This window comes from Canis lupus, chromosome 4 (assembly GCF_003254725.2).
Source record: "Canis lupus dingo isolate Sandy chromosome 4, ASM325472v2, whole genome shotgun sequence".
Taxonomy (NCBI): domain Eukaryota; kingdom Metazoa; phylum Chordata; class Mammalia; order Carnivora; family Canidae; genus Canis; species Canis lupus.
The window spans coordinates 25,881,022-25,906,884 of NC_064246.1; the positions used below are offsets into that span (position 1 = coordinate 25,881,022).

General features: G+C 46.4%; 1 long non-coding RNA gene across 1 annotated transcript; it reads left to right on the top strand.

The window, feature by feature from the left end:
* The first annotated feature begins 12,179 nt into the window (after positions 1 to 12,179).
* Positions 12,180 to 12,796, top strand: LOC118354522 (uncharacterized). The gene is made up of 2 exons (XR_004815179.2): positions 12,180 to 12,232; positions 12,371 to 12,796. It is a non-coding gene; the product is annotated as an uncharacterized LOC118354522 (long non-coding RNA).
* The last annotated feature ends 13,067 nt before the right edge of the window (positions 12,797 to 25,863 follow it).

Here is a 25,863-nt window from a genome sequence, read left to right on the forward strand (position 1 = left end):
GGAGAATTCCTTCTCACCCTTCTCCCTGACCTCTTTTCCCTCCCTGGACTGAGATATGATGCTTGGTAGGACAGCAGCCACTTGGTCACCAGAATGCAAGAAGCTAGAAGGCAAGGATGATGGAGTAGACCAAAGACCAAAGACCGGGTTTGGATTCTCGAAGTCATTGTTGGCCGCACCAGTCCTGGGTGACCTGACTCTGGCCTTCTGTTATGTGAGACAAATAACCTCTACTGGTTTAAGCTGCCGTAGCCAGGCATTCTGCAATCCGCAGCTGAAGTGCGGCCCTTACTCTCACCCTCCTCGTAAAGCAGGCAGGGCTTCTAGTTTGGGGAACCCCTGCCTCCATCCTTAAAGGAGGAACTGAACAACACAAAGAAGCAGGAGGCTCCTAAGATCGTGAACACCAGCTTGGTTTCTTCCCTAACAGTATGACCTTGGGTGAATTAACCTCACTGGGTCTCCATCTCCTCATCTGCACAAAGGAGGCAAGAGCTAGCACTTGCCTCATGGGCTTGTTGGGAAGGAAGTGAGAAAATAACGGGATAATGAGCAAGAAAGCAAGAAATCCAGGAAATCCGTGGATGTAAAGTAGCTGTTCAATAAAAGTCAGCTCCTTCCCTCTTTGGGAGTTATGGACCGCCCCTCCAACCCTGGCTGTCACGTCACACACACACTCATTGTGCATGTCACCCTTATTACCAGGAGACGACTTTGCATTATGGAACCTTGAGTTTTAAATTAAGTGTCAAATATAATTTGGCCACACTAAGAATTAATTATTATGACTGCCCTTAGAAAAGCCAGGAAGCTCAGCTCTGAGGGTGAGATTGGTGTCTGCCCACGAGGGAGGGAACTTTGCTCCCAGCCGGGAAGAGTGAGCGGAAGGGGACAGGGATGGGGCTCTGGCTCTGCGTGGTCAGGGCATTTCCCACCTGGGACCCTCAGAAAGCTGGGCTCCTTGAGGAGTGGCCGGGGGCAGGGCTGAGGGGCAGGGCTGAAAATGTTCTTAGGAGGTGTCCCCCCTCTCCCCCCGCTGTCACAGCCCGTCCATCACAGTGAGCCCCGCCCTCCATGGCTTGTGCACATCTGTCAGCTGCAGACACACATGTGGCTGGTGTCAGTCCTTCCCCTTTAAGGGAAGGGGAACGTTTCCTGAAAGGGTGGTGAGGGGAGAAGGAGACATGTGGCCAGAAGAGAGGCCACATTTGTCTGGATGACAAACCAAGGACAAAAGCTGAGTCTGGAGCATTCCAGGAGGGGCCTGCCTCCCCCTGAGGATGGAGAGAGCCCTCCTCCCCCAGCCTGGAGGTGGGGTGGGGGCCCAGGGCGAGTTTGGAGGAGGGAGAGGCAGTGTGCAGGGCGTGAGCAGCTGGGCATGGGCATCCAGAACCCAACCGAGTCAACAGCTGCCACCCCCACGCGGCCTCCCCTCTCTGAGGAGTCTGGGTTTAATTTTCTGGTCAGTGCCAAAAGGAGGAGGAAGAGGACGAGGAGGAGGAGAAGAAAGGAGCGAGCTGCAGCTCTCATGCAGTCGGCTGGGACCTGTCACTCAGCACACAGCCCGCTGACGACTCAGGGCAGCCCCAGCTGTAAGCAGCCCATGATTTATGAACACCGAGTGAACTCCTGCGGCAGAAACCAGCCTTGAGATCAGAGCGGCAATAGGGCCCTTTTTTTGGCAGGAGACAGGGCCTGCATTTTTCTCATTCATGCCAAACTGCTTTGCACGGCAATTAGCTCTGTCCTCATTTAGTCTCCAGTCCCAGAGGGTAATGAAAGTCATATATCATCTTCAGGACTGCTAATTATTGAGCTCGCTTACAGGTAGGCTTTGTAACTGTGAGAAGGGCCTGTCGGCCCAATATTTATTACTCCTCCAATAAGTAAGCAGAGTGGGGTGGGGGCGCTGGAGGGAGAGGGGGAAGAAGGGCTGGGTGAGGATGGCCCGCTGGGGTGGTGGTGGGGGGACAACTTTCTCGAGAGACCGCCCAACCCCAGCCCAGGGAATCTCGGACACACCTTCTGCAAATGTGCTCATCTGAGGGGAAACATCTTCATTTTCAGGCCCTAACAAACCAGTCTGGGAGTGCGGAGTGGTGGGGAGAGGCCTGAGGACAGACAGACGGACAGCTAGATGGGCCGGGATCTGCTCCGGAGAGAGGGTGGGGAAGGGGACAGAGGGGATCAGGGAGGAGAGCACAGAAGGGACACAGAATCCCCCAGCGCCCCACTCCGGCCTCAGGTTCGGAGCATTCCCCGGCCCTTTGCAGGCTGGATGGGACGCTCCTGAGTCAGGACCCAGGGCTAGGATTAGCGTCCCGTCCAGGCACGGGGCGCGTAAGGCTAATGCCCCAAAGGTTGTCCTGCCACCAAGCTCTCCGGCTTCTGACTTACACCAGCACATTTCCATGGGTGTGGTTAACTAAGGGGAAGGTAGCCTCTTGTTTCCATGTAAACGGACTTAAAAAAAATATAATGACTTTTTAGAAAACCTGGGCATAAATATTAGCCGGGATTACCGATTTTTAAACAGAGGACGCAATTAAAGCAAGAGCTAAAGAAATGTGACTAAGTACCGTGAGATGCCACACTCAACAGGCCACCAATACTTCTTGAGGGTTTTTTATTTTATTTTATTTTATTTTATTTTATTCTTGAGGGTTTAGTATGTGCCAGGCACTGCGTGGAGAGCTTTGGGGTCACATTTCTCACCGGAGTCCTCGTACTCCGCATAACTCCCTTGGCCCTGGTGACATCCCCATTTTACACATAGGTTATGTGACAAGGTCACATAGGACGGGACTCAATACCATCTGGCTTCAGAGTCCGATCTCTAAACCATGACACCAAATTTTCCATAATTCATTCTGAACCATTTAAACTTCTAGTTAATGACACTGGTGGATCCTGGTCTCTTGGCATCAAGAGCATCACGGACAGACTCTTCTGCTGGCGGCAGTCCTCCCACTCGGAGCCTCTTGGAGTCCCTGATAAACTGCTGGAGGGCTGTTAGCTGATTTGCAAGTCCTTGCACTTAGCACCAACTTAGCTCTGGAATCTTCCCTTGTCTGGGGGGCGGGGCCAGTGGTAGGCTGGGACCCTCCCCCCAGTTCCATTCAGGGACAGCATGTTGGCAGCTTGGAATTGAATTGGTAGGAGTAGCGGCAAATGCTACAGGCTAGGCCTTGTGCTGGTTGGTTGGTTGGTTGGTTGGTTGGTTGGTTGGTTTCCCGAAGAGCTGGTTATGACACTTTGACCTGCACTCCCCTGGGAGGACCCGAGGGCAAAGGGAAAACATCACACTCGTTCAGGGCAGCCTCTCTCCATCAGAGGGAAATGCAGAGCGCACCGGAGAGGCCGCCTAGAGAACGGACGCTGGGCCAGGAAGGGATCCCCACGCGAGCTCTTTGTCCTCATTTGCATCGGCTGTTCTTTTAGGTGCCACCAGAGCCACAGGATTAGGAATAAAACTATTTTCAAAAAGAGCCTGGAGCCACAAAATAAGCTTAAATTTCCGGTTTTTTGGAGCCAGAGAGACTAGGGTAGAAAGCCACCTCTTCCCACCTCTGTGACCTGAGACGGGTTGCTTAGCTTCTCTGTTTCCATTTTCTTTACTGGGAAGCGAGCATGATCAATAGTGTCCATCGGCAGGGAGCTGTGAGGACTGGGAGACAGTGAGGACGGGAGACCGTGAGGACGGGAGACCGTGAGGACGGGAGACCGTGAGGACGGGAGACGGTGAGGACGGAGAGACAGTGAGGACGGGAGGCAGTGAGGACGGGAGACAGTGAGGACGGAGAGACAGTGAGGACGGGAGACAGTGAGGACGGGAGACAGTGAGGACGGAGAGACAGTGAGGACGGGAGACAGTGAGGACGGAGAGACAGTGAGGACGGGAGACAGTGAGGACAGGAGACAGTGCACGCCCAATGGGGGGACTAAAGCGCGCCCTCTGCCCGAGTGGCTCAGAAATGCCCTTCTGCGGGGGGCTTCTGGTCCTTGCAGGAGGGGGCCTGGTCCTCTCCTCGCACAGCTGGGGGTGAGCCCGGTGGGGCGGCCTCTGGCCTTGGCTCTGGGAGGCCGGGGTGCTCTGCCCTGGTGCCGCTGCCCGCTCCGGGTGACCCGGCCATAGTGTCTGAACCCCGGCACCTGGTGATCTCTTTTTCCATCTCTCAGCGGTCCCAGTCCCCTGAGCTGGGGGACAGATGGATCTCCCCACTTGGTGTATGCCGCACCCCCCCCGACCCCCCGGCTCCAGCACCTTGCAATCCACCTTTCGGTCCCCCCATCCTGGGCTTGTCTCTGTTCACTTTACTGGCCTCCCGTCCCCTTACCTACCGTCCTGTCCCCCGCGCCAGGGTCCGGCCTGCCCGCAACCCAGGGTTTCCTGAGGGGAGGCTGGACGCATGAGGCTTGAGCAGGGCGGTGACGAGTGGACCCAGGGCCCGCAACCAAGTCAGGACCCAAGGCGCCCTCCCTAGGTCCTGCTGCTCTCTGGTCCCATCCTTCTCTCCCCAGCTGCTCTTTACCGTGGGGTCACATCAGTGCCCACAGAGGACGAGATATCTATCCCTGGTCTAGTTTAAAAGCCCTGGAAGGGCAGCCTGGGTGGCCCAGCGGTTGAGTGCCTGCCTTCAGCCCAGGGCCTGATCCTGGAGTCCTGGGATCGAGTCCCACATCGGGCTCCCTGCATGGAGCCTGCTTCTCCCTCTGCCTGTGTCTCTGCCTCTTTCTCTCTCTGTGTCTTTCATGAATAAATAAATAAAATCTTAAAAAATAAATAAATAAAAGCCCCGGGAAGAACCCGACTGTCCAAGCTCGGGACATGTGCTCCACTCTGTGCTGACCAGAGGGGGTGAGAGGATGGGTGGGGCGTGGGCCACCCGCCCGCTCATGTGCGCGGTCAGATGAAGTGTTGGCCAGAAGGAGGCCGACGCCCTGCTGAGCGAGGAGGCATGACATCTCCACAGCAGGTGACGGCAGCCTGGCCCCACACTGCGATGCTAGCAGCAGCACCCGCAAGCAAGGTTGTGTGGGGGCACTGGGTTCAGACGCACATGATGCTGCCCCGTGAAGGACTTGTCTCAGGAGAGCCACAGTCATGTTTGGACAATCTTTTCTATTTATTTATTTATTTATTTATTTATTTATTTATTTATTTATTTAATTTATTTATTTATTTATTTTTAAGAACCAGAAGTGGTTATTGCAGAAATTTGGCCATGATTCTAGTTGGGTGGCTCCGGCTGTGGTTGGGCCAGGGCTCAGGGCTCCCTGGCAGTGCTGGGCAGGTGGGGCACAAAGACAGCAGAGGGAGCGTGTCTGGGTCTGGAGCCTCGGGGCTGCAGGCTGATGCTCGGCGCTGCGCTGCGACACAGGCCTGTGCCACTGGGCTCCACGCTTGGGGCCTTACCCGCTATCCTCCAGCACCAGCAAGAGCCTGTTGAATCATTAATTTCCAAGCAGAGATGCCAGCAAATCATCTATGAACAGTCTGTCTTCTTCCCAAGGAGCTGAACCTTGCCTTCCGAGTGGGCTCTCCCCGCCTCACCAGTCACAGCCGGCACCACGGACACTCGGACATGCTGCCACCAGTGCCCCAGCCTGCTTCCTGCACCCTGGCAGGGGGGCCCTGGGACAGCCCAGGGTATGGGAGGGATTCGAGGCCTGTGATAATGTAGAGTGCCTGCCCGGAAGAAACGGGGGTCCGGATAGGGAGGGGATAGTCACTCGAATTTTGAATTCATGGGTGGAATTCTAAGTGGGAGTCACAGAACAGAAAGCACTTTCTCCTAAACTTTGCTGTCCCAGGGCTATGACAAGAGGGCACGGGGAGGGGGCCTGGTGGAGGTGGTCACGACTCCTGTACCCCTAACACTTCTTGCTGCCCGGTGGGCCTGCGCGGATGTCTGAGGCTGGGAGGGGTGGAGACAAGGCCTGTTTGTGTGAGGGACAAGGCCTAGCTTTTGAATTGGGAAAAAACCTGGCTGGAGAGAGGGCCAGTTTGGGGAGAGGGCTGAGGCACAATAGAGGGTAAGAACCGAGCCACCAGTGGGTCCCAGCCCTAGGCGTGCCTCATGCCCACAGGCCCCTGAGAGCCTCCCTCCCGTTTGGGTACAATTGCTACATAACAAACCACCCCAAATCCGTTTTATAGTGTCACAGTTTCTGTGGGCCAGGAACGTGGATAGGGCACAGTGAGAATGGTTTGTCTCCAGGGGCCTCAGCTGAGTGGACTCAAAGGCTGGGGGAATCATCTGGAAAAGCCTTCATTCACATGTTTGGTGGTTGAGGCTTGCTGTGAGCTGGAATGTGGCTTGGCCATGGCTCTGAAGCTCCACAAGCCTCTCCATACGAACTCTCTGCAGGGCTACTTTGGGCTTCCTCACAGCATGGCGGCTGGATTCCAGGACAAGTGCCTCAGAGAGCCACCAGAAGCTGCATGGCCTTTTCTAGTCTAGTGCAGAAGTCATGCAGTGTCGCTTCTGCTACATTCTATTCATGGAATCAGTCACAAGCCAGCACAGTGAATGGGAAAGAAATTAGCTTCTTCACGGGGAGAGGCAAGGTGATACTGCAAAAGGAGTTTATGGGATAGGAGATGTTGTTGAGGCCATTGCTGAAAGTATAACCAGCCACATTTTTGGAAAATCCAACTGTCCCACCCATACATTTAGGAAGATGAGGAGGTCCCATGGCAAACAGAGCCTCATGCCCACTTGGCAGAGGGAACAAATGAGGTACAGAAGTCATTGAATTGAAAAAAAGACCTAAAAGCCCAGCTTACACTCCATTTAGAGATTCTTTTTACGGCATCCCATGGAATGATCTAGTCTCTTCTTGCATCCCTGTAATAATGTGGAGATCATCACCTTACAACAGGGGCCCCTTCCAATTGCTGCACAGTTTGAATTGTCAGAAAATTCTTAGATGGTGATCAAAGCTGCTTCCTTGCAAAGCTCATTGGCACTGGTCCTTCCCCTGGGGAATGAGGACCAGACAAGAAAGAAGGAAACCCATACTTTTTTTTTTTGAAGGATTTTATTTAGTAATTCATGAAAGACACAGAGGGAGAGAGAGAGAGGCAGACAGAGGCAGAGGGAGAAGTAGGCTCCATGCAGGAAACCCGATGTGGGACTCGATCCTGGGACTCCGGGATCATGTCCTGACTCCTGAGCCACTAGGCATCCCAAGGAAACTTATACTCTTGAGTCCTAACTGCATCCGGCCCGTGCCTGCCTGGGGCCTTCACAGCCATTTCCTGGAGAACAAGCATGTGCCAACCCACTCACTGTTGATGGAGTTGTCACGTTTCCATCCTGAGGACTTTTCCCTGTTCCTCAATGACCAGGTCCCCTGACTGCTCATCACCTTCACTTATGTCAGTTTTTCCTGGCTCAATTTTTTTAAGTGGCCGCAGCACACAAGATTGGCTTCCCTTAAGCTTGCTATCAACTGAACAGCTCTAATCACTTTTCACTTCAAATCAAAGTGAAAACTCTCCCATGCTACCTCTCGTCCAGGAGTCTTCTCCTCAGAGCAGGATTAGAATGACGATGAATATCCAGGGGCCCATGGTTGGTCCCAAAGCACTACTGAGGGCAAAGTGTGTCTGAAGCGTGAGCCCTGTGACCTGTCTCAGGTGGACCAGGGTTCAGCCCAAGCTCTGGCTTCTTGTGAGTCTGGCAGGGAGGACAGCCAAACAAGTTTAGGCCCGTTTGGGTGGAAGGCCCACCACTGATTGCTCACCATGCCTGTCCTCTTCTTGCTTGGGGGTGGGGACAAACCACAGGGCCAGAGAATTACCATTCCTGATAGGCTTAGAAGTACATCACTTGGGCCTGTCTTGGCAGGATGGGTGAGATCACGGGGAAGACTTGGAGAGGAAGAGAGGAGGAGAAAAGGCTCACTGCAGCCTTCATATGGGCCTCAGCAGAGTATTAGTCGTGTGTGTGTGTGTGTGTGTGTGTGTGTGTATATGAAGAAGAAGAAAGAAAAAAAGAAAAAGAAAAAGAGTAAAAGGATTTATTGATTTTAGGTGAATCCTCCTAAATTGACATGTCCCCTGAATGCCAGTATGAGGACTCTCTGGATTGCAAGTGGCAAAAACAAAACTAAAATTAGTTTAAGCAAGAAAGGGAATGATTGGCTCACTTGCTGTGAAGGCCCAGGGTAGAGTGGGCTTCAGGCTTGACTGGATCCAGGGGCCTGAAGAAGTCATCAGACTCGTCCTTAGTAGACTCCACTGCTCTGGTTGGCATAATTTGCTTCTAGGGTAAGTTGTTTCTTCAGATCGCAGTAGCCAAAGCAGTACGAGCTCCGGGGTCCTAGCCTTAGAAGTCTCAATCTAAAAGGAATGGGTAGGGGTGCCTGGGTGGCTCAGATGGTTAAGCATCTGGCTTCTGCTCAGGTCATGATCCTGGGGTCCTGGGATAGAGTCCCTGCATCGGGCTCCCTGCTCAGCGGGGAGTCTGCTTCTCCCTCTCCCTTTGCCCCTGCCCCTCCCCTCACATGTTCTCTCTCTCTCTCTCTCAGATAAATAAAATCTTCAGAAAAATAAATAAAAGGAACAGACACTATCTCTCTTTCAGAATCAGTATATAAAATCCCAAGGAAGGACTCTGACTGGCCTGGCATAGGTCACATGCCTATCCTGGGCCAATCTTCGCAGGCAGAAAGATAGAAGGATTGGCCAGGTCCAGGTCATAGAGCTTTTCTAGTGGTCAGCCGCCTGGCGGGCATCCCAGGGCAGGAAGCAGTAGAATAAGGCCTTAGAGGACAGGAATGAGCAAGTCAGGAATTGAAGTCCTGCTGTCTTCTGGATTTATCTGGTATTTCATATCTTTTCTGCCCACTTCCTCATTCTCTGTTTTCCTTTGAAGATTGGCTTTTCTTTCTTTTTCTTTTTTTTTCTTTTCCTTTCTCCTCAGCATCTACCACGGCTCAAAATGGCTGCCTCCACCCCAAACACTAGTGACTTTTAGGAGCCTAACACCACCTGTGCTTGAGTTCAAATTTTCAAGGAAGAGAGAATCTGCTTGGTTGCAGGGACAGTTGTTCGTTACTGGGCCATCCAGCTGTGGTGAACATGCAGTAGGAACATGGCCTCTGAGGTCTTTCCCTTGAGCGGGTCTGATAGGAGCAGTTCCTTAGAGAAGGGGGCTGTAGGTAGCAGCCAATTTATTTTTATTTATTTATTTATTTTTTTGTTTTTTTTTAACTAATAAATTTATTTTTTATTGGTGTTCAATTTGCCAACATACAGAATAACACCCAGTGCTCATCCCGTCAAGTGCCCCCGTCAGTGCAGCGGCCAATTTAGAACAAGATGCTGTGCCAGTCCCAGCTAACCCAGCGAAGGGCAGAGCATGGCACCATCCCTGTCCCAAGCAGCTTTGAGTACAGCTGGGCAGGCCAGATGCTCATTTGGGCCAGGGTCACAGGACCTCAGAGAAGGGCAAGGTCATTGCGGGCCAGGACAAGCAGAACAAACTTGTCCTAGAGGTGGTGACAACAGGGCTGGGCTTTCCAGGTGGGCGAAAGGAAAGGACAAGATAGTCTAGAGCCTGGAGCAGATGTCTCTTCCTCACAGCTGAGCTGGCTCCCGTAAACCAGCATGCAGACACACCTGAGGTGTCCCCATCCAGCCTCTTCTCAAAGCCTGGGCTCTCCAGGGTAGGTTTCCACTTGCCTCTCCATCTCCTCCCCCAGGTTCCCGCCAGATTCCTTCTAACACCCTTGGTCCCTGGGTGCCCAGGGGCACGGCGCACCCCGTCTGCCACTCACCATCTCTGGACACATTTGTGGAGGCTGCGGCGCATTTTTCATGACTTTCTGAAAAGTCAGGGAATGTCTTTCCCCCAAAGCCAGGGAAGGATGGAAGGAAGGAAGAAAGGAAGGAGGGAGGGAGGGAGGGATGGAAGGAAGGAAGAAAGGAAGAAAGGAAGCTCCAAGAACAAAAGGAGTAAAATAACCGTTTGCATCTGGAGAGACCTGGGCCCTGAGGTTGGGGCTTCCACTCTCCTGTGGATGAATAGAGGTACAGGGAAACTCTGGCGTGCTCAAGTTCTCGTGGTAGGACTAGAACCCTGGCTTCTCACTGCCCCTGGCCCAGGGCTCTGCCCTGAGCTCTTGGCTCGTGCGTGGGCTGTGGGCCTGGCAGGGATAATCCGGGGCGTGGGGCTGGGCGTCGGGAGAAATGCCTCGCCTCGTCCTGGAGGTGGGAGTAGAGGCCGGGCCGGGAAAATGTGGCTAAAACCCAGTTCTCCTGGGAGCCCTGCGGGGGGGCGGGGGGGGGGCGTCCAGAAAGGGGCTGAGAGGTCAGCAGCGGCTCCTGCCCAACAGGGCCAAGGTCCCTCCAAAGGCTTTATCTGGGCAGATTCCATTTCCTGCTGCAGGAAAAGGAAGAGACCTTTGTGTGTCTCCGCTGTTTGCCCCTTTAGGCCGCTCCGAAGCCAGATCGCGTCGGATCAACCCACTTGGGGAGGCCGGTCCCCGCGGGGGCGGGCCGTGGGGGCTCCCGCGGGGGTCCCTTGGGGCCGCCCGCCTTCCTTCCAGGAGGGTTCTCCGAGCCTCCGTCGTCATTTGCCTCCGGTTAAGGGCGACAGAGCGTCAGCGCGGACACCAAGGCTTCGCACTCGGGCCCTGCTTCGGCGGCGGCGGCCAGCCCAGGGCCAGGGGCCTCGGCCTCCGCCGACCTCCGCGGGCGAGGCTCCTCCGAGGCAGCCCGGGCGGCCGGGACGGGCCGGAGGAGGCGGCGGGGAGGAGCAGCGGGGAGGAGCGGGGAGGGCTGCGGGGAGGAGCACTGGGGAGGAGCGGGAGGGCTGCGGGGAGGAGCACTGGAGAGGAGCGGCGGCGAGGAGCGGGAGGGCTGCGGGGAGGAGCACTGGGGAGGAGCGGCGGGGAGGAGCGGGAGGGCTGCGGGGAGGAGCACTGGAGAGGAGCGGCGGCGAGGAGCGGGAGGGCTGCGGGGAGGAGCACTGGGGAGGAGCGGCGGCGAGGAGCGGGAGGGCTGCGGGGAGGAGCACTGGGAGGAGCGGCGGCGAGGAGCGGGAGGGCTGCGGGGAGGAGCACTGGGGAGGAGCGGGAAGGAATGGCGGGAAGCAGCGGGAGGGCTGCGGGGAGGGGTGGCTGGGAGGGCTGTGGGGAGGAGTGGGGAGGAGTACTGGAGAGGAGCGGCGGGGAGGAGCGGCAGGAGCAGGGAAGAGTGGGGAGGAGTGGCGGGAGAGGGGAGGAGCGGGGAGGAGCGGGGAGGAATGGCGGGAAGCAGCGGGAGGGCTGCGGCGGGGAGGGGTGGCGGGGAGGAGTGGGGAGGAGCGGGGAGGAGCACTGGAGAGGAGCGGCAGGAGCAGGGAAGAGTGGGGAGGAGCGGCGGGAGCAGGGAGGAGCGGGGAGGAGCACTGCGGAGGAGCGGCGGGGGTAGGGCGGCGAGGAGGAGCGGGGAGGAGCGGCGGGAGCAGGGCAGAGTGGGGAGGAGTGGCGGGAGAGAGGAGGAGCGGGGAGGAGGAGCGGGGAGCAGTGGGGAGGGCTGCGGGGAGGAGCGGCGGGGAGGATGGGGGCGGCGCGGGGAGTGGCGGGGAGGGGGGCGGCGCGGGGGCGCGCCTTGGAGCGGGCGGGCGCGCGCGGGGCGGGGGCGGGGGCGGGGGCGGGGGCGGGGGCGAGGGCAAGGTGACCGCGGGCGCGCGGGGGGGCGGGTGTCAGGGCTCTATCTGCGCGGTGATTGATGGGAGCCGGGTTTGCTGTCAGCCTGTCAGGGCGCAGGAATGTTTAATGTTCTCATTATTGGTTACGCTGTTGTGTATATTTCTCTGTCAGCGCCGCGGACCCAGCTGAACTGGCGGAGCACTTCAAAGGCCTGCGGGTCATTCATCATCCCCCTGACGCTCCGGCAAATGCTCAGCTTCAGCTCCGCGCCAGGGATTTGTTATGACTTGCGCGCCGGCTGACAGACAGGACGGTGGCGGCCGCGGGCGGGGGGCGCGGGCGGGAGGCTCGCGGCCCTTCCGTCTCCCGGGGGCGAGCGGCCGCGCCCCCACCGCGCACCCCACTGCGGGTGCGGCGCGGCCCGGGCGGTGACCCGGGGCGCGGGGTCCCGGCCCCCCCCTGCCCCGCACCCGCTGCCCCGCAGGCCCGGCCGGCGCCCTCCCCCCCTCCCGCTCCTCCCCCTCCTCCTCCTCCTCCTCCTCTCGGCTGGCGGTGGCGTCTCGAAAGTTGTGCTGAAAACCCAGAGGTTGGGGAAAAAAGCAAAACTTGCAACCGTCCGGGGCCGGGGAGGGGCGGGCCGCGGGGGGCGGCGGGGGGGGGGGAGAGGGAGGGGGAGGGAGGGGGGGAGAGCTGCAGAATATCGGAGCTTTGTTTCCTTTCCCAGGCCGTGACATGATTAATCGTTTTCTTCTGATCTAATTTTGGAACATGAAAAACAGCACATTTGTCTTGAAGAAAAATGATGTGCCGAACTGCGCAGATGGAAATTTCGAGCAATGAGAAAGATTAAAGTGAAACCCCACTCCTTAGACCTAATCATGAGTTGTAGATTATTCTGTCGGCCCAGCCAGATGGTAGCTCTGATTCCACAGCCCCTTCTTATATTAATGAATACTAGACTGTTATATTTGACTTAGGTAAGTGAAATGTCTATCAGAGCTAATGGACTGCCAGCCAGCATAACACATGTTGTACCGCTAAGGGTCCTTGCTGCATTTTTCATGTTTTATACTAATGTAGAACATTTTGTTTCCTACTGTTTTTCATCATTGTCACTGTTTGCTAAATATTTTCACATGGAAGGGGGGGGGAGGGAGACAAAGTCATGAGGAAAAAGAACCGCCCCCCCCTCCAAACTTGTGTCCAAAGCTAATTTCCTCCCGTTGGGCTTGGCTATAACTCTACAAGTAAAACAGTCACCCCAAGCAACGCGTACAGGAACTCAATAGTAACGTGATTAAGTTCCTAGTCAACAAGACTACACTGGACTGTATGTTAACAAACCTAATTATAGCCCCGTGGTGATAAATTGGGCCAGGGCCCTTGCTGCACATCTCTGAGGTCATGTCTAGAAGAGCAGCTTGACCTTCTTGTCCCAGGGGAGAGAACGGTCCTGGAGAGGAGTCGCAGGATGGGCTTGGAGGAGGTGCTATACTGGTCCAGTGGTCCTGTGCCTGGGGAGGGTGGGCACAAGCCAGGAGTCACTGCAGAGCCGAAGGTGGGAGGTGATGAGAGCAAGCAGGCCGTAGGCTCTCCTGGATGAGGCTGGAAGGCCGGAGGCTTCAGAGCTGTTGGCACCAACTATGTTGTGAGCAGCATCAGGCTGCTGGAGAGGACAGTGTGCTGTCCCCCAGTTCACTGGTTCCATGTAGGCCTCAGGACCTGGTGGCTCACTTTCTCTGGGCCCAGTAGAGGGTGGCTCCTTCTTCCAGATGTCTTGTCTGTGCGCTGGAGAGGCCCCAAAGATCTTGTTGTTCAAGAGGAAATCCTGAGCTACTTGTTTGCGAAGGACCCAACCAAGCCCGGGTAGGACTAGGGTCCTGGCGAAAATGAGTCCTGGAGATGGAATCGGAAAGTTGTTTGGGACAGATGAGATGGAGACGGTGGAGGGATGTCTTCAAAGGATAGTGTCTTGAGGAAAAAATGGGAAGAAGCACATAAAGAGGAGAGACCTGTACAAGAAAACACATGAGAGAGAGACAGAGAGAGAGGGAGGGAGGAAGGCAGAGAGAGAGAGAGAGAGAGAAGGAAGAGAATGCTGAGAAGGAGAGACAGACACAGAGGCAAGGAAGTATACCAACAGGGTGGATGGTCCATAAATTCAAACTCCTCTTGCTCCGGCCAAAATGAGCTCCCTAAAAAGTGAATCTCACCTTTCTTGGCTGTGATTCCTGCAGGAATAAGTTTAAGTGTCCTGCCTGGGAATAGATGGCCCTTCCCACGTACTCCTGGCTCACTCCGCCTCATCTCTCACCTTTCCTTCTCACCCTGCATTTCTGCCCCGTGACCCTTCTCAGGGTTCCGAAGACCACTAGGCTCCGTTGCAACAACGTACTTCTGTCTGTCTGTCCTACTCCCTTCCCTTCATTCCCTGGCAGATGCCTACCCATCCTTCCAGACCCAGCTCTCACGTGCCCTCGCCTGCCCCACGCTCTTCACATTCCCAGGGCATTATTTCATACTCTGGGCCCCCATCATTTCTGTCCCCATCCCTGTGGAAATGTGGGCTGGGCTGCAGGGAGCAATGTATGAGTTTTTGAAGATCTGTCCTTCTACACTTTCCTTTCCAACTGTTCCTCTGTTCATCCATCTGTTTGCTTGTTCACGTGGCCCTACTGTATTGCCAGGGCTTGTTCTGGGCGGTAGAGGTCCAGCTTTGTACCCTCTTAGAGCTGCCATTTTTGGTACTCTCGGCGTGGGTCTCTTAGTGGGGCTTTTTCATAGTAAGAAATTCGTGTCGGCCACCTCTAATAGTGGGGGTTATTGTAAAATAGTGGCAATAGAGAGGCAAAAATCTCATGGGGACCCAAGAACAGCTGTATAGCTTCTGAATAACCTTTCAGCTTCTGTAGCTGATCATTGGGTCACTCCTGGCCCCTCCCAGGCCCTTAATGCCATTTTTAAGACTTTGTATTGTGGCATAATATACGTGTAGAAAACTGCACCCAAGAACACAGCTCAATGAATTTTCACAAACTGTAACCCACAGTGAGATCAAGAAACAACATTCAGCGGTCCGGTGTCCCCTCTTGTCTTTGTTTCATTTTTAAGTTAAATTCCCACCCCAACTTCCTTCCATCATTTACTGTGACATTTTGATTTCTGTTTTCAGTGGGTTTGTTTTTCTGAACAGCTTTATTGAGGTAAAATTTACATTCCATAAAATCACCCAATGTATAGAATATTACTCAGCCATAAAAAAGAATGAAATCTTGCCGTTTGCAACAACATGGGTGGACCTAGAGGGTATTATGCTAAGCGAAGTAAGTCAGACAGAGGAAGACAAATACCATATAATTTCACTTATATGTGGAATCTAAAAGACAAAATAAACAAGCAGACAGACTCATAAATACAGAAAACGAACTGGTGGTTGCCAAAGGGGAAGGGGTGGGGGGAGGTGAAATAGGTGAAGGGGATTAAGAAGTACAAACTTCCAGTTATAAAATAAGTCATGGAGAGAAAAGTGCAGCATAGGGAATAGAGTCAATAATATTATAATAACATTGATGGTGACTGATAGTGATTACACTTACTGTGGTGAGTACTGAGTAATGTCTAGAATTGTCAAATCAATATGCAGTACACTTGAAACTAATATAACATTGTATATCAATTATATATATAAAAATAATATTTTATTTCTTTATTCATGAAAGACACACACAGAGAGGCAGAGACATAGGCAGAGAGAGAAGCAGCCTCCTTGTGAGGAGCCTGACATGGGACTTGATCCCAGGACCCTGGGATCATGACTTGAGCCAAAGGCAGACACTCAACCACTGAGCCACCCATGCGTCCTATATCAATTATATTTTAATAAAACATCACCATTGTAAGTGAACAATCCAATGATTTTTAGTAAACTTACAGAGTTGTGCAATCATGACTATAATCTGGTTTTAGAACACTGCCAGCTTCCCCCCAATCCTATGGGCCTATTTTCAGTCAATACTGAGTTCCAGCCCCAGCCCTAGGTAAACAGCTTTTACATTTAGGTCTGTGATCTATTTGAAAAAAATACAACTTTTTTGAGATATAATTCACATGCTATAAATTCCATCCTTTAAAAAGGTAAAATTTAGTGGCTTTGATATATTACAATACATTGTGTAAATATCACCGCTATCTAATTCCGGAATATTTCATCACCCAAAAAGGAAACCCCACACCCATGAGCAGTCACTGCCTATTCCTCACTCCCCCAATCCCTAGCAATCATGAATCTACTTTCTCTCTCTGTCGATTTGCCTATGCTAAACATTCCATACAAATGGGATCATAAAATACGAGGCCTTTTGTGTCTGGCATGTTTCACTCAGCATAATGTTTTCAAGATTAATCCATGTTGTAGCATCTATGAGAAACCCATTTCTTTTTTATGGCCAAATAATATTCCTATATTACTGCATGGATTTACAACATTTTGTTCCTATTGATGGAGATTTGGGTTGTTTCTACTTTTTGACAATTATGGATAATGCTGTTGTAAACATTTGTATACACATTTTTCTGTGCACACATGTTTTCAATTCTCTTGGATATATATCTAGGAGTAAATAGGATTGCTAGGTCATATGCTAACTCTATGTTTAACTTTTTGACTGTGATCCATTTGAAGTTAATTTTTGTATATGGTGTGAGTTAAGTGTCTAAGTTCATTTTTGTTTTCATATGGGTATCCGGTTTGTCCCAGCATAACTTTTTAAAATCATGAATTAGCACTGGATGTGTCAAAAGCTTTTTCTGCAACTACTGAGTGAGGTATTAAAATCTCTAGTTACTATTGTTTGTTTATTTCTGTTTGAAATTATGTGAATTTTGTCTTTTATTCTTTTAATATGGTAGACTATATTAATTTATCATCAAATATTAAGCCAACCCTACATTCTTGGTATAAACACACTTAGTCACAGTGTGTGTGACCTTTTTTTTATGTTGCTGACTTTAGTTTGCTACTATTTTGTTAAGGATTCTTGCATCTATTTTCATGAGGAATATTGGTTTTCTTTTTTTGTGGCATCTTTGTTTGGCTTTGATTTCTGGCTAAATCTAGCATCATAGAATAATTTGTAATTATTCCTTCCTTCCACTATTTCTTGAGTTTGTGAAGGATTGAAGGATTGGTTTGTAAAGGATATTTGTTTTTCTTAAAATATTTAGTATTTGATTCACTAGTAAATCCATCTGGGCTTAGTCTTTTCTTTGTGGGAAGATTTTTAAATACTCATTTAGTTTCATCTTTCATCATAAGTTTATTAAGATTTTCAATTCTTTTTGAGTAAATTTTTGTAATTTGTGTACTTCTAGGAATTTTTCCATTAATCTTAGTTGTCTAATTTGATGGCAAAGTTATTCATGCATTCTCTTATAATCCTCTTACTTTCTGTAGTGTCGGTAATGATGTATCTTCTTTATTCTTGATTTTGGAAATTTCTATTTTCTCTTTCACTTTCTAGATAGTTTGGCTAAGAATTTTCTGATTTAGTTGACTTTTTCAAATAACCAACTTTTGGCCTTATTGATTCTCTCTACTTTCTATTTCATTGATTTATGTTGTAAGAATGTTATTTAATTTACACATTTTTGGCAATTTTCCTTAGTTATAGATCTCTAATTTAGCCTTGTTGTGGTCAGGGAACATACTTTGTGTGATTTCAATTTTTTCAAAGTTATACAGACATGCTTTGATTTATCCTGGAGAATGTTCCATGTGCTCTTGAAAAGAATGTTATTCTGCAGTCTTGGGTAGAGTATTGTGTATACATGTCAATTAGGTCAAGTTGGTTGATGGTGTTATTCACATCTTATATGTCTTTTCTGACTTTCTAACTGGTTGTTTGATTAATTATTGAAAGTAAGATGTTGAAATCTCCAAATATTATTGTTGGATTGTCTATTTCTCCTTTCAGTTCCATCAGTTTTTGCTTGATGCATTTTGAGGCTTAACAAGAGGTTAAGTGCACACTTGTTACTTCCTAATATATTAATATATTATATTCCTGATATATAATAATCCCTTTATTATTATAAAAATTTCCCTCTTTATCTCTACTAATATTTGTCTTAAAGTCTATTTTGTCTGCTATTAATGTAGATTCCTACTTAGTAAATTTGATTATTAGTGAAAATTATCATGATCTCCAAATACATAGAAGCTCTGCTAATTGACATCCATTTAAAAATATTTCTCTATTATCTCTATAAAACATATGAACTGATGCTCTCAGTACAATAAATACTTGTAACTGGTGTGCTACTCTCCAACACCAATTGATTGTTTGCTTACTAAAAATCAGTTGTGTATGTTCCTAAGCCTGTTTAAGTCAGTTTTACTTGTAATTTTAATTACCTACTTGATTTTTTTTATTATTTTTTTACCTGCTTGATTTAAATATAATACAAATATACAAATTATAAAATCTGGGTATAACAAGAAATAGATTTGTTTTTATATATTAACTAAATTGAATGTTTAGAAAGATTCAATAAAAACAAGTAGCAAAAAATCTGAATTGAGTGTGTACACGACAGCCTAAAATATTAAAGAAAAACATCACAAATATTCGGGAAGAATTTCTATATGTGAGGAATTCTTAAATTCTCACTGCATTCACAATGTAGAAGAGGCAGAGATGCTAATGTTATCTGACAAATTTTAAAGTAATCATGATAAAAATGCTTCAACACGCCATTACAAATATGTTTGAAACAAAAAAATAACAAATTGTAGCAGGGAATAGGAGAAATGAAGAGGAATCAAATGGAAATATCAGAAGTAAAGAATACAATAACCAAAATATAAAGCTCAGAGAGTGGGATCATCAGTGGAATGGAGACAGAGCAAGGAATCAGTGAACCAGAAGCCAAAACTATGGAAATTATCCATTCTGAAAGAGAAGATGGTGGAAGAGAGACACACTGAGAAAAGAGCTTTAGATATCTTCAGTTTTGTAGAACTATAACAAAAGATCTAACATTTGGGACATCAGAGTCCAGAAAGGAGAAAAGAAAGAGGGTATGACTGAAAAAGTATGAGAAGTAAAGGTGGAAACTTTTCCAATTTTTTCAAAAACCATAAACCTATAGTTCAAGAAGCTGGATGATTCCCAAATAAGATAAACTCAAAGATAACTATACTAAGATGCATCATAACTAAACTACTGAAAACTAAAGGTAAAGAAAATTCTTGAAAGCAGGCAGATAAAAATGACACCTTACCTGGAGGGAAAAACAATTTGAATTGTGGTATATTTCTCATCAGAAAATATAAAGGCCAATAAGTGGCACAATATTTTCAAGTGCTGGAATTAAATAGCTGTCAATTCAGAGTCCTATCATGAGCAGAACTATCTTTCAGAAATAAAGAAAAAATGAAGACATTCTTGAAGGGAAAGTATGAGTATTTGTCACCAGCAGAACTATCCTGAAAGAATGACAAAAGTAAATTCTCTAAACAAAAAGAAAGCCATAAAATGAGGAACATTAGAGCAGCAGGAAGAAATGATATAGTAAAGAAAAATATGGGTAAATATAATAAGCTTTCTCTTCTTAATTTTTCTAAAATAATGTGTAGTGATTCAAGCAATATTATAATACTATCTTAGTTGTTCTAAATGAATATAGGGGAAATATTTAAAACAATTATAAATGGGGCAGCCCTGGTGGCGCAGCGGTTTAGCGCCGCCTGCAGCCTGGGGTGTGATCCTGGAGACCTAGGATCGAGTCCCACGCTGGGCTTCCTGCATGGAGCCTGCTTCTCCCTCTGCCTGTGTCTCTGCCTCTCTCTCGCTCTCTCTGAATGAATAAATAAATAAATCTTAAAAAAAAAACAATTATAAATGGGAGAGAATAAAGGAACATAAAAGGAGATAAAGTCTCTATTCTTCACTTGAGCTGGTAAAATGACATGGATTGTGATGATTTATGTATATATATTATAATACCTAGAGCAACCATAGAAAAAGCTCTGCAAAGAGATACATTGGAAAACACTATAGGTAAATTAAAATGGAATTTTTAAAAGGGTAAGTAATTCACAGGAAGGTATAAGAGAGGAAGAGAAATGAAAAATAGGATGAGAAAACAGAAAACAAAAAATAAAATGGTAGATTTAAACCCTAATGGATCAATAATTACATTAAATATAAATGATTTAAATACAATAATTAAAAGACAGAGATTGGCAGCATGGATTTAAAAACATAACCAGGGCAGCCCGGGTGGCTCAGCGGTTTAGCGCCGCCTTCAGCCCAGGGCCTGATCCTGGAGACCTGGGATCGAGTCCCACATCGGGCTCCCTGCATGGAGCCTGCTTCTCCCTCTGCCTGTCTCTCTCTCTCTCTCTGTCTGTCTATGAATAAATAAATAAAATCTTTAAAAAAGAAAAACATAACCAAAGTATATGGAGCCTACACCCACCCCCCCCCCCCCACACACACACACAATTCCACTGAACTGTAGTGATAAAGCCAGATTGAAAATAATAGGCTGGAAAATGTTGCATTATGTAAATATGATCAAGAGAAAGCAAGAATAACTTACATGAAACAGACCAACACCCATTACAGCACCAATTACCACAATTTACTCAATATGAAAGATATTTTTAATAGTCCTATAATTATTAAGGATATTGAATTTGTAATTTAAAAATTCTCAAATAAGAAATCTCCAGGCCCAGTTGGTTTTACTGGAGAATTCTATAAAATGTTCAAGGACGAATTAACACTACTTTTATATACTCATTTCTAGAAAATAGATGAGAAGGGCACACTACACAATTCATTTCATGGAGCTAATATTACCCTATCACTCAAACTCAATTGACTCCATACAAAAAAAGAACACTACAGATCAGCATCCCTTATAAATATAGATTTAAAAACAATCCTTGAAAGGGATCCCTGGGTGGTGCAGCGGTTTAGCGCCTGCCTTTGGCCCAGGGCGCGATCCTGGAGACCCGGGATCGAATCCCACATCGGGCTCCTGGTACATGGAGCCTGCTTCTCCCTTTGCCTATGTCTCTGCCTCTCTCTCTGTGTGTGACTATCATAAATAAATAAAAATTTAAAAAAAATCCTTGAAAAAATTAGCATATAGAATCCAGCAATATAAAAAAAAAAAGAATCCAGCAATATATTAAATATTAAATATATTAAAAGAATTATGCACCATAACTAAGTGGGGTTAATTGCAGAATAAGTTGATTCAATATTCAAAAATCTATCAATGTAATCTACCATATTAACAGACTAAGGAAAAAAACTCCATGATCATATCAATTGATGCAGCAAAAGCACTGACAAAATTCAACACCCATTCATGACTTTAAAAAAACAGGAATAGCAGGAATAGAGGACTTCCTTAACTTGATAAAGAACAGCTACAAAAAAATATCTACAACTAACCTTATAGTTAAGACTTAATCCTTTCCCATTTAAATTAACAGGGCAAAGATGTTTGCTTTATTTATTCAACATAGTCCTGGAAGTTCTAGCCAGTGCAAGAAGGCAAGAAAAGGAAACAAAAGGCTTGCAGATAGGAAAATAGTTTGGTACTACTGAGAAATGAAAACTATATTCATGCAAAAACCTTAATGTGAATGTTTTAGCACTTTATTCATAATAACCAAACAAGGGGAAACAACTCAGAGGTACTCGAGTGAGTGAATAGTTAAACAAACTGATCCATCCATACCCTGGGATACTACTTGTTGATAAAAAGGAATAAGCTAGGGGCCCCTGGGTGGCTCAGTTAAGTGTCCAATTCTTGATTTCAGCTCAGGTCATGATCTCAGAATCATGAGATGGAGCCCTGTGTGGGACTCCGTGCACAGTGGGGAGTATGCTGGAGATTCTCTTTCCCTCTCCCTTTGCCTCTCCTCCTACTTCTGCATGCTTGTGCTCTCTCTCTAAAATAAATAAATAAATCAAATAAAAAAAATAAAAAAGAACGGCCTATTGATATATACAACAAACAATCTAGATGAATCTCTAGAGAATTCTGCTAAGTGAAAAAATCCATCTCCTAAAGGTTATATACTGTATGAATCCATATTCATAGTATTCTTGAAATAGGAAAATTACAGAGATGGAGAACATATTAGTAGTTACCACGGACTAAGTAGTTACCAGGGACTAATGAAGAAAGTTGGTGTGGCTATAAAAGGATAACATAGGGGATAGAAATGCTCTGTATCTTGACTGTATCAATGCTGATATCCTGGTTATGGTACTGTGGTATAGTTTTGCAACCTGTTACTATTCAGAAAACCTAACTAGAGTTTGCAGGATCATGCCATATTATCTAAAGTAGAGTTTAATCTTAAAAACTGGATTCTCTTGATCATCTCTATGTGTATTAACTGTGATACATTAAGGGAATTTTTAAAAAAATATTTTATTTATTTACTCATGAAAGACACAGAGAGGCAGAGACATAGGCAGAGGGAGAAGCAGGCTCCCCGCCGGGAGCCCAATGCAGGACTCAATCCCAGGACCCTGGGATCACGCCCTGAGCCAAAAGCAGATGCTCAACCACTGAGCCACCCAGGCGTCCTCTTAAAGGAATTAACAAAACATTTATTCTCTACTTAAAAATTTTTATCATTAAAGACATTTGGGGTGCTTCCAGTTTAGGATGATTATGACTAGAGCACCTATAAATTAAATTATTAATTCTATGGGAGATGTGTTAAAAATAATTCATTACAATTGAGAAACATCTGTGTTTCCCTTTGGTCTTTCTTTGGCTCAGGTCATGATCCTAGGGTCCTGGATCAAGCCCCACATGGGGCTCCTTGCTCAGCTGGAAGCCTGCTCCTCCCTCTCCCTCTGCCCCTTCCCCCTACTCATGCTCTCTCTTTCTCTCAAATAAATGGATAAAATATTTTTAAAAAACCAATGTCTTTTGCAAAGCAAGAGTTTTAAATTTTAATAAAGTTCACATTAACGTTATCTTCTTCATGGATCATGCTTTTGTGTATTGTGCTTTTAGTGTCTAGAACTTCTCTGCATGTAGGGTCATGCAGATTTTCTTCTGTATTTCTACTGAAGTTTGGTAGTTTCACATTCTACATTTAGGTTTATGGTCTATTTTGAGTTAATTTTGAAAAAATTTTGTTTTGAGATATCACTCACATACCATAAAATTAACTTTTTGAAAGTGTACAACTAGGGGTGCCTCGGTGGCTCAGTTGGTTAAGTGTCTGCCTTTGGCTTGGGTCATGATCCCAGGGTCCTGGGATTGAGCCCTACATTTGGCTCCCTGCTCAGCTGGGAGCCTGCTTCTCTTTCTCCTTGCTTGTGCATGCTCGCTCTCTCTGTCAAATAAATGAATGAATGAATAAATAAATAAATAAATAAATAAATCTTAAAAAAATTAAAAGAAAGTGTACAATTAAATAGTTTTTAGGATATTCACAAGATTATGCAGCCATCTCACTAATTCCACTATCTAATTCCACAGCATTTCACCATTTGAAAAGGAAACCCTGGGGCCCATTAGCAGTCACTGCCCATTGCCCCTCCTCCAGCTGTAGGCAACTACTACTCTACTTTTGTCTCTACTGATTCTTTGACTTAGTGTACTGTTTTCAAGTTTTACCCATTTTGTAGCAGGTATTAGTACTTCATTCCTTTTTATGGCTGAAGAATGTTTTATTGTATGGATCTATGCATTTTATTTATCCTTTCATCATTCTTTGGACATTTGGGGTTTTTCTCATTTTTTGGCTACTATGAGTAAGGCTACTATGAACATTCATGTATGAGTGTAAATATATACTTTCAGTTATCTTGGGTATATACCTAGGAGTAGTTAATTTTTATATAAGGGGGCAGACGTGGGTTGAGGGTTTTTTGTTTTGTTTTATTTGTTGTTGTTTTACATTTGGACATCTAATGAATCTAGCACCATTTATTGAAATAACTATCCTTTCTCCTTGGAATTATCTTTGACCTTTATCAAAAATATGTTGAATTTATTTTAGATTCTGTTTTGTTCCATTCATCTCTGTGCCTTTTTGTTACTACCACATTGTCTTTTTTACCATAGTAAGTCTTGAAGTCAGGTAGGTCACGTCTTCCAACATTGTTTTTTCCAAAATTGTTTTTGCTGTTCTAGATCTTTTGCCTTTCTCATATACATTTAATTTACTTATTTATTTTAGAGGATTTTATTTTTATTTATTTATTTGAGAGAGAGAGAGAGAGAGAGAGAGAGTACAAGGAGGGAGAGCTGCAGAGGGAGAGGGAGAGGGAGAAGCAAGTTCCCTGAGCAGGGAGCCTGGGATGGGGTTTGATCCCAGGACTTTGGGATCGTGATCTGAGCTGAAGGCAGACACTTAACTGACTGAGCCACCCAGGTGCCCTCTCATATACATTTTAGAATCAGCTTGTTGGTACTGATTTTTTAAAAGTATACAGACATTTTGATTGGGGTTGCATCAGATCTATAGATCATCTGGGGGGAAAGGTAGAACTGCATTTTATCAATTTTTCCATTTCATAAGCATGGAATAGCTCCCCATTTATTTAGATCTTCTCTGATTTCTTTCACCAATATTTTGTAGTTTTCAACTCACAGATCCTGCCTGTATTTGTTAGATTTATAACTAAGTCTTTCATTTTTTGGGTGCTATTGTAAATGGCTTTGCTTTTAAAATTTTGGATTCATCATTTACTGCTGGTACTTAAAAATACAATAAATTTTTATTTATTGACCTTATATTCTCTGACCTTGCTAAGCTCATTTATTAATTCTAGGAGGTTTTTTTTGCTAGATTCTTTGGAGTTTTCTCTCAAGATAGTATATTCACTTTAGTTTTACACACATTTTGAGTCTTCCTATTATTATTCATTCATTCATATCTTTGATTTAATCTGAGATCACCTTCCTTCTGCCTTGTGGCACCTTTGTTAGGTCTTTTTTTTTTTTAATGTGGGTCTGTTGATTAAATATTTTAATTTTCATCTTTCTGAAAATATTATTTCCATTTATTTTGAAAACAAATATTTTTACAAGATATCTCATTCTAAGTTGGCAATTGTTTTCTTTTAGGACTTGAATGATATCCTTCCTTGTTCTGGCCTCCATTGTGTCTAGAGAGAACTCAGTTATTGTTATTACTACTTTGAGGGTAACATTTCTTTTTGTCTCTATTTTTAAGGTTTTGCTTTGCCTTTGTCTTTCAGCAGTTTTGTTCTGACATGCCAAAGGTGTGGATGTGGTTTTCTTTGTATTTATCCTGCCTGGGTTTCTTAGCATTTCTTGGATGCATAGCATGGTGTTTTTAATTTTTTTAAAAAAATTCTTAAGAGGTGCCTGGGTGGCCCAGTAAATTAAGTGTTGGAATCTTGGTTTCGGCTCAGGTCATGATCTCAGGGTGGTGAGATTGACTCTCACATTGGGCTTTGTGCTCAGCAGGGAGTCTGCTTCTGATTCTTTCTCTCCCTCTCCCTCTCCCTCTGACCACACTCCCCCCACAAAAACAAACAAATAAATAAATACATCTTTAAAAAAAATTCTTAGTCAACAATCTTCAAGTATTATTTTTATTTTCTCTCTCTTCCTTCCCCTCTAGTTATATATATTTTATGCTTTTAGATTTTTTTTAAGATTTCATTTATTTATTCATGAGAGAGAGAGAGAGAGAGAGAGAGGCAGAGACACGGGCAGAGGGAGCAGCAGGCTCCATGCAGGAAGCCAGATGTGGGACTTGATCCTGGGACTCCAGGATCACGCCCTAAGCCAAAGGCAGATGCTCAACTACTGAGCCACCCAGGTATCTCTATGTTATGCTTTTTAAATTGTGTTCCATATCTTTAACTTCCTTTCTGTATTTTGCACTTTTTTCCTCCCTTTGTTCCAGTCTGTATGAGTTTACTGACCTATCAGTAGAGAGGTTTCTAGTCCTCTCTTCAGTTGTGTCTACTTTGCTTTTAAACTCATCTATCCAGTTCTTAATTTCAGTTATTGCATTTTTCAGTTTTAAAATTTCTATTTGATTTTTTTCTACTTGATTTTTTGGATAGTTTTCCACTGAAATTTTCTACTTGTTATTTTTTTCTGAAATGTAGTGATGACAGTTATTTTTATTTTTTAGATTTTAAAAAAGATTCTATTTAAATTCATTAAATTAACATATAGTATATT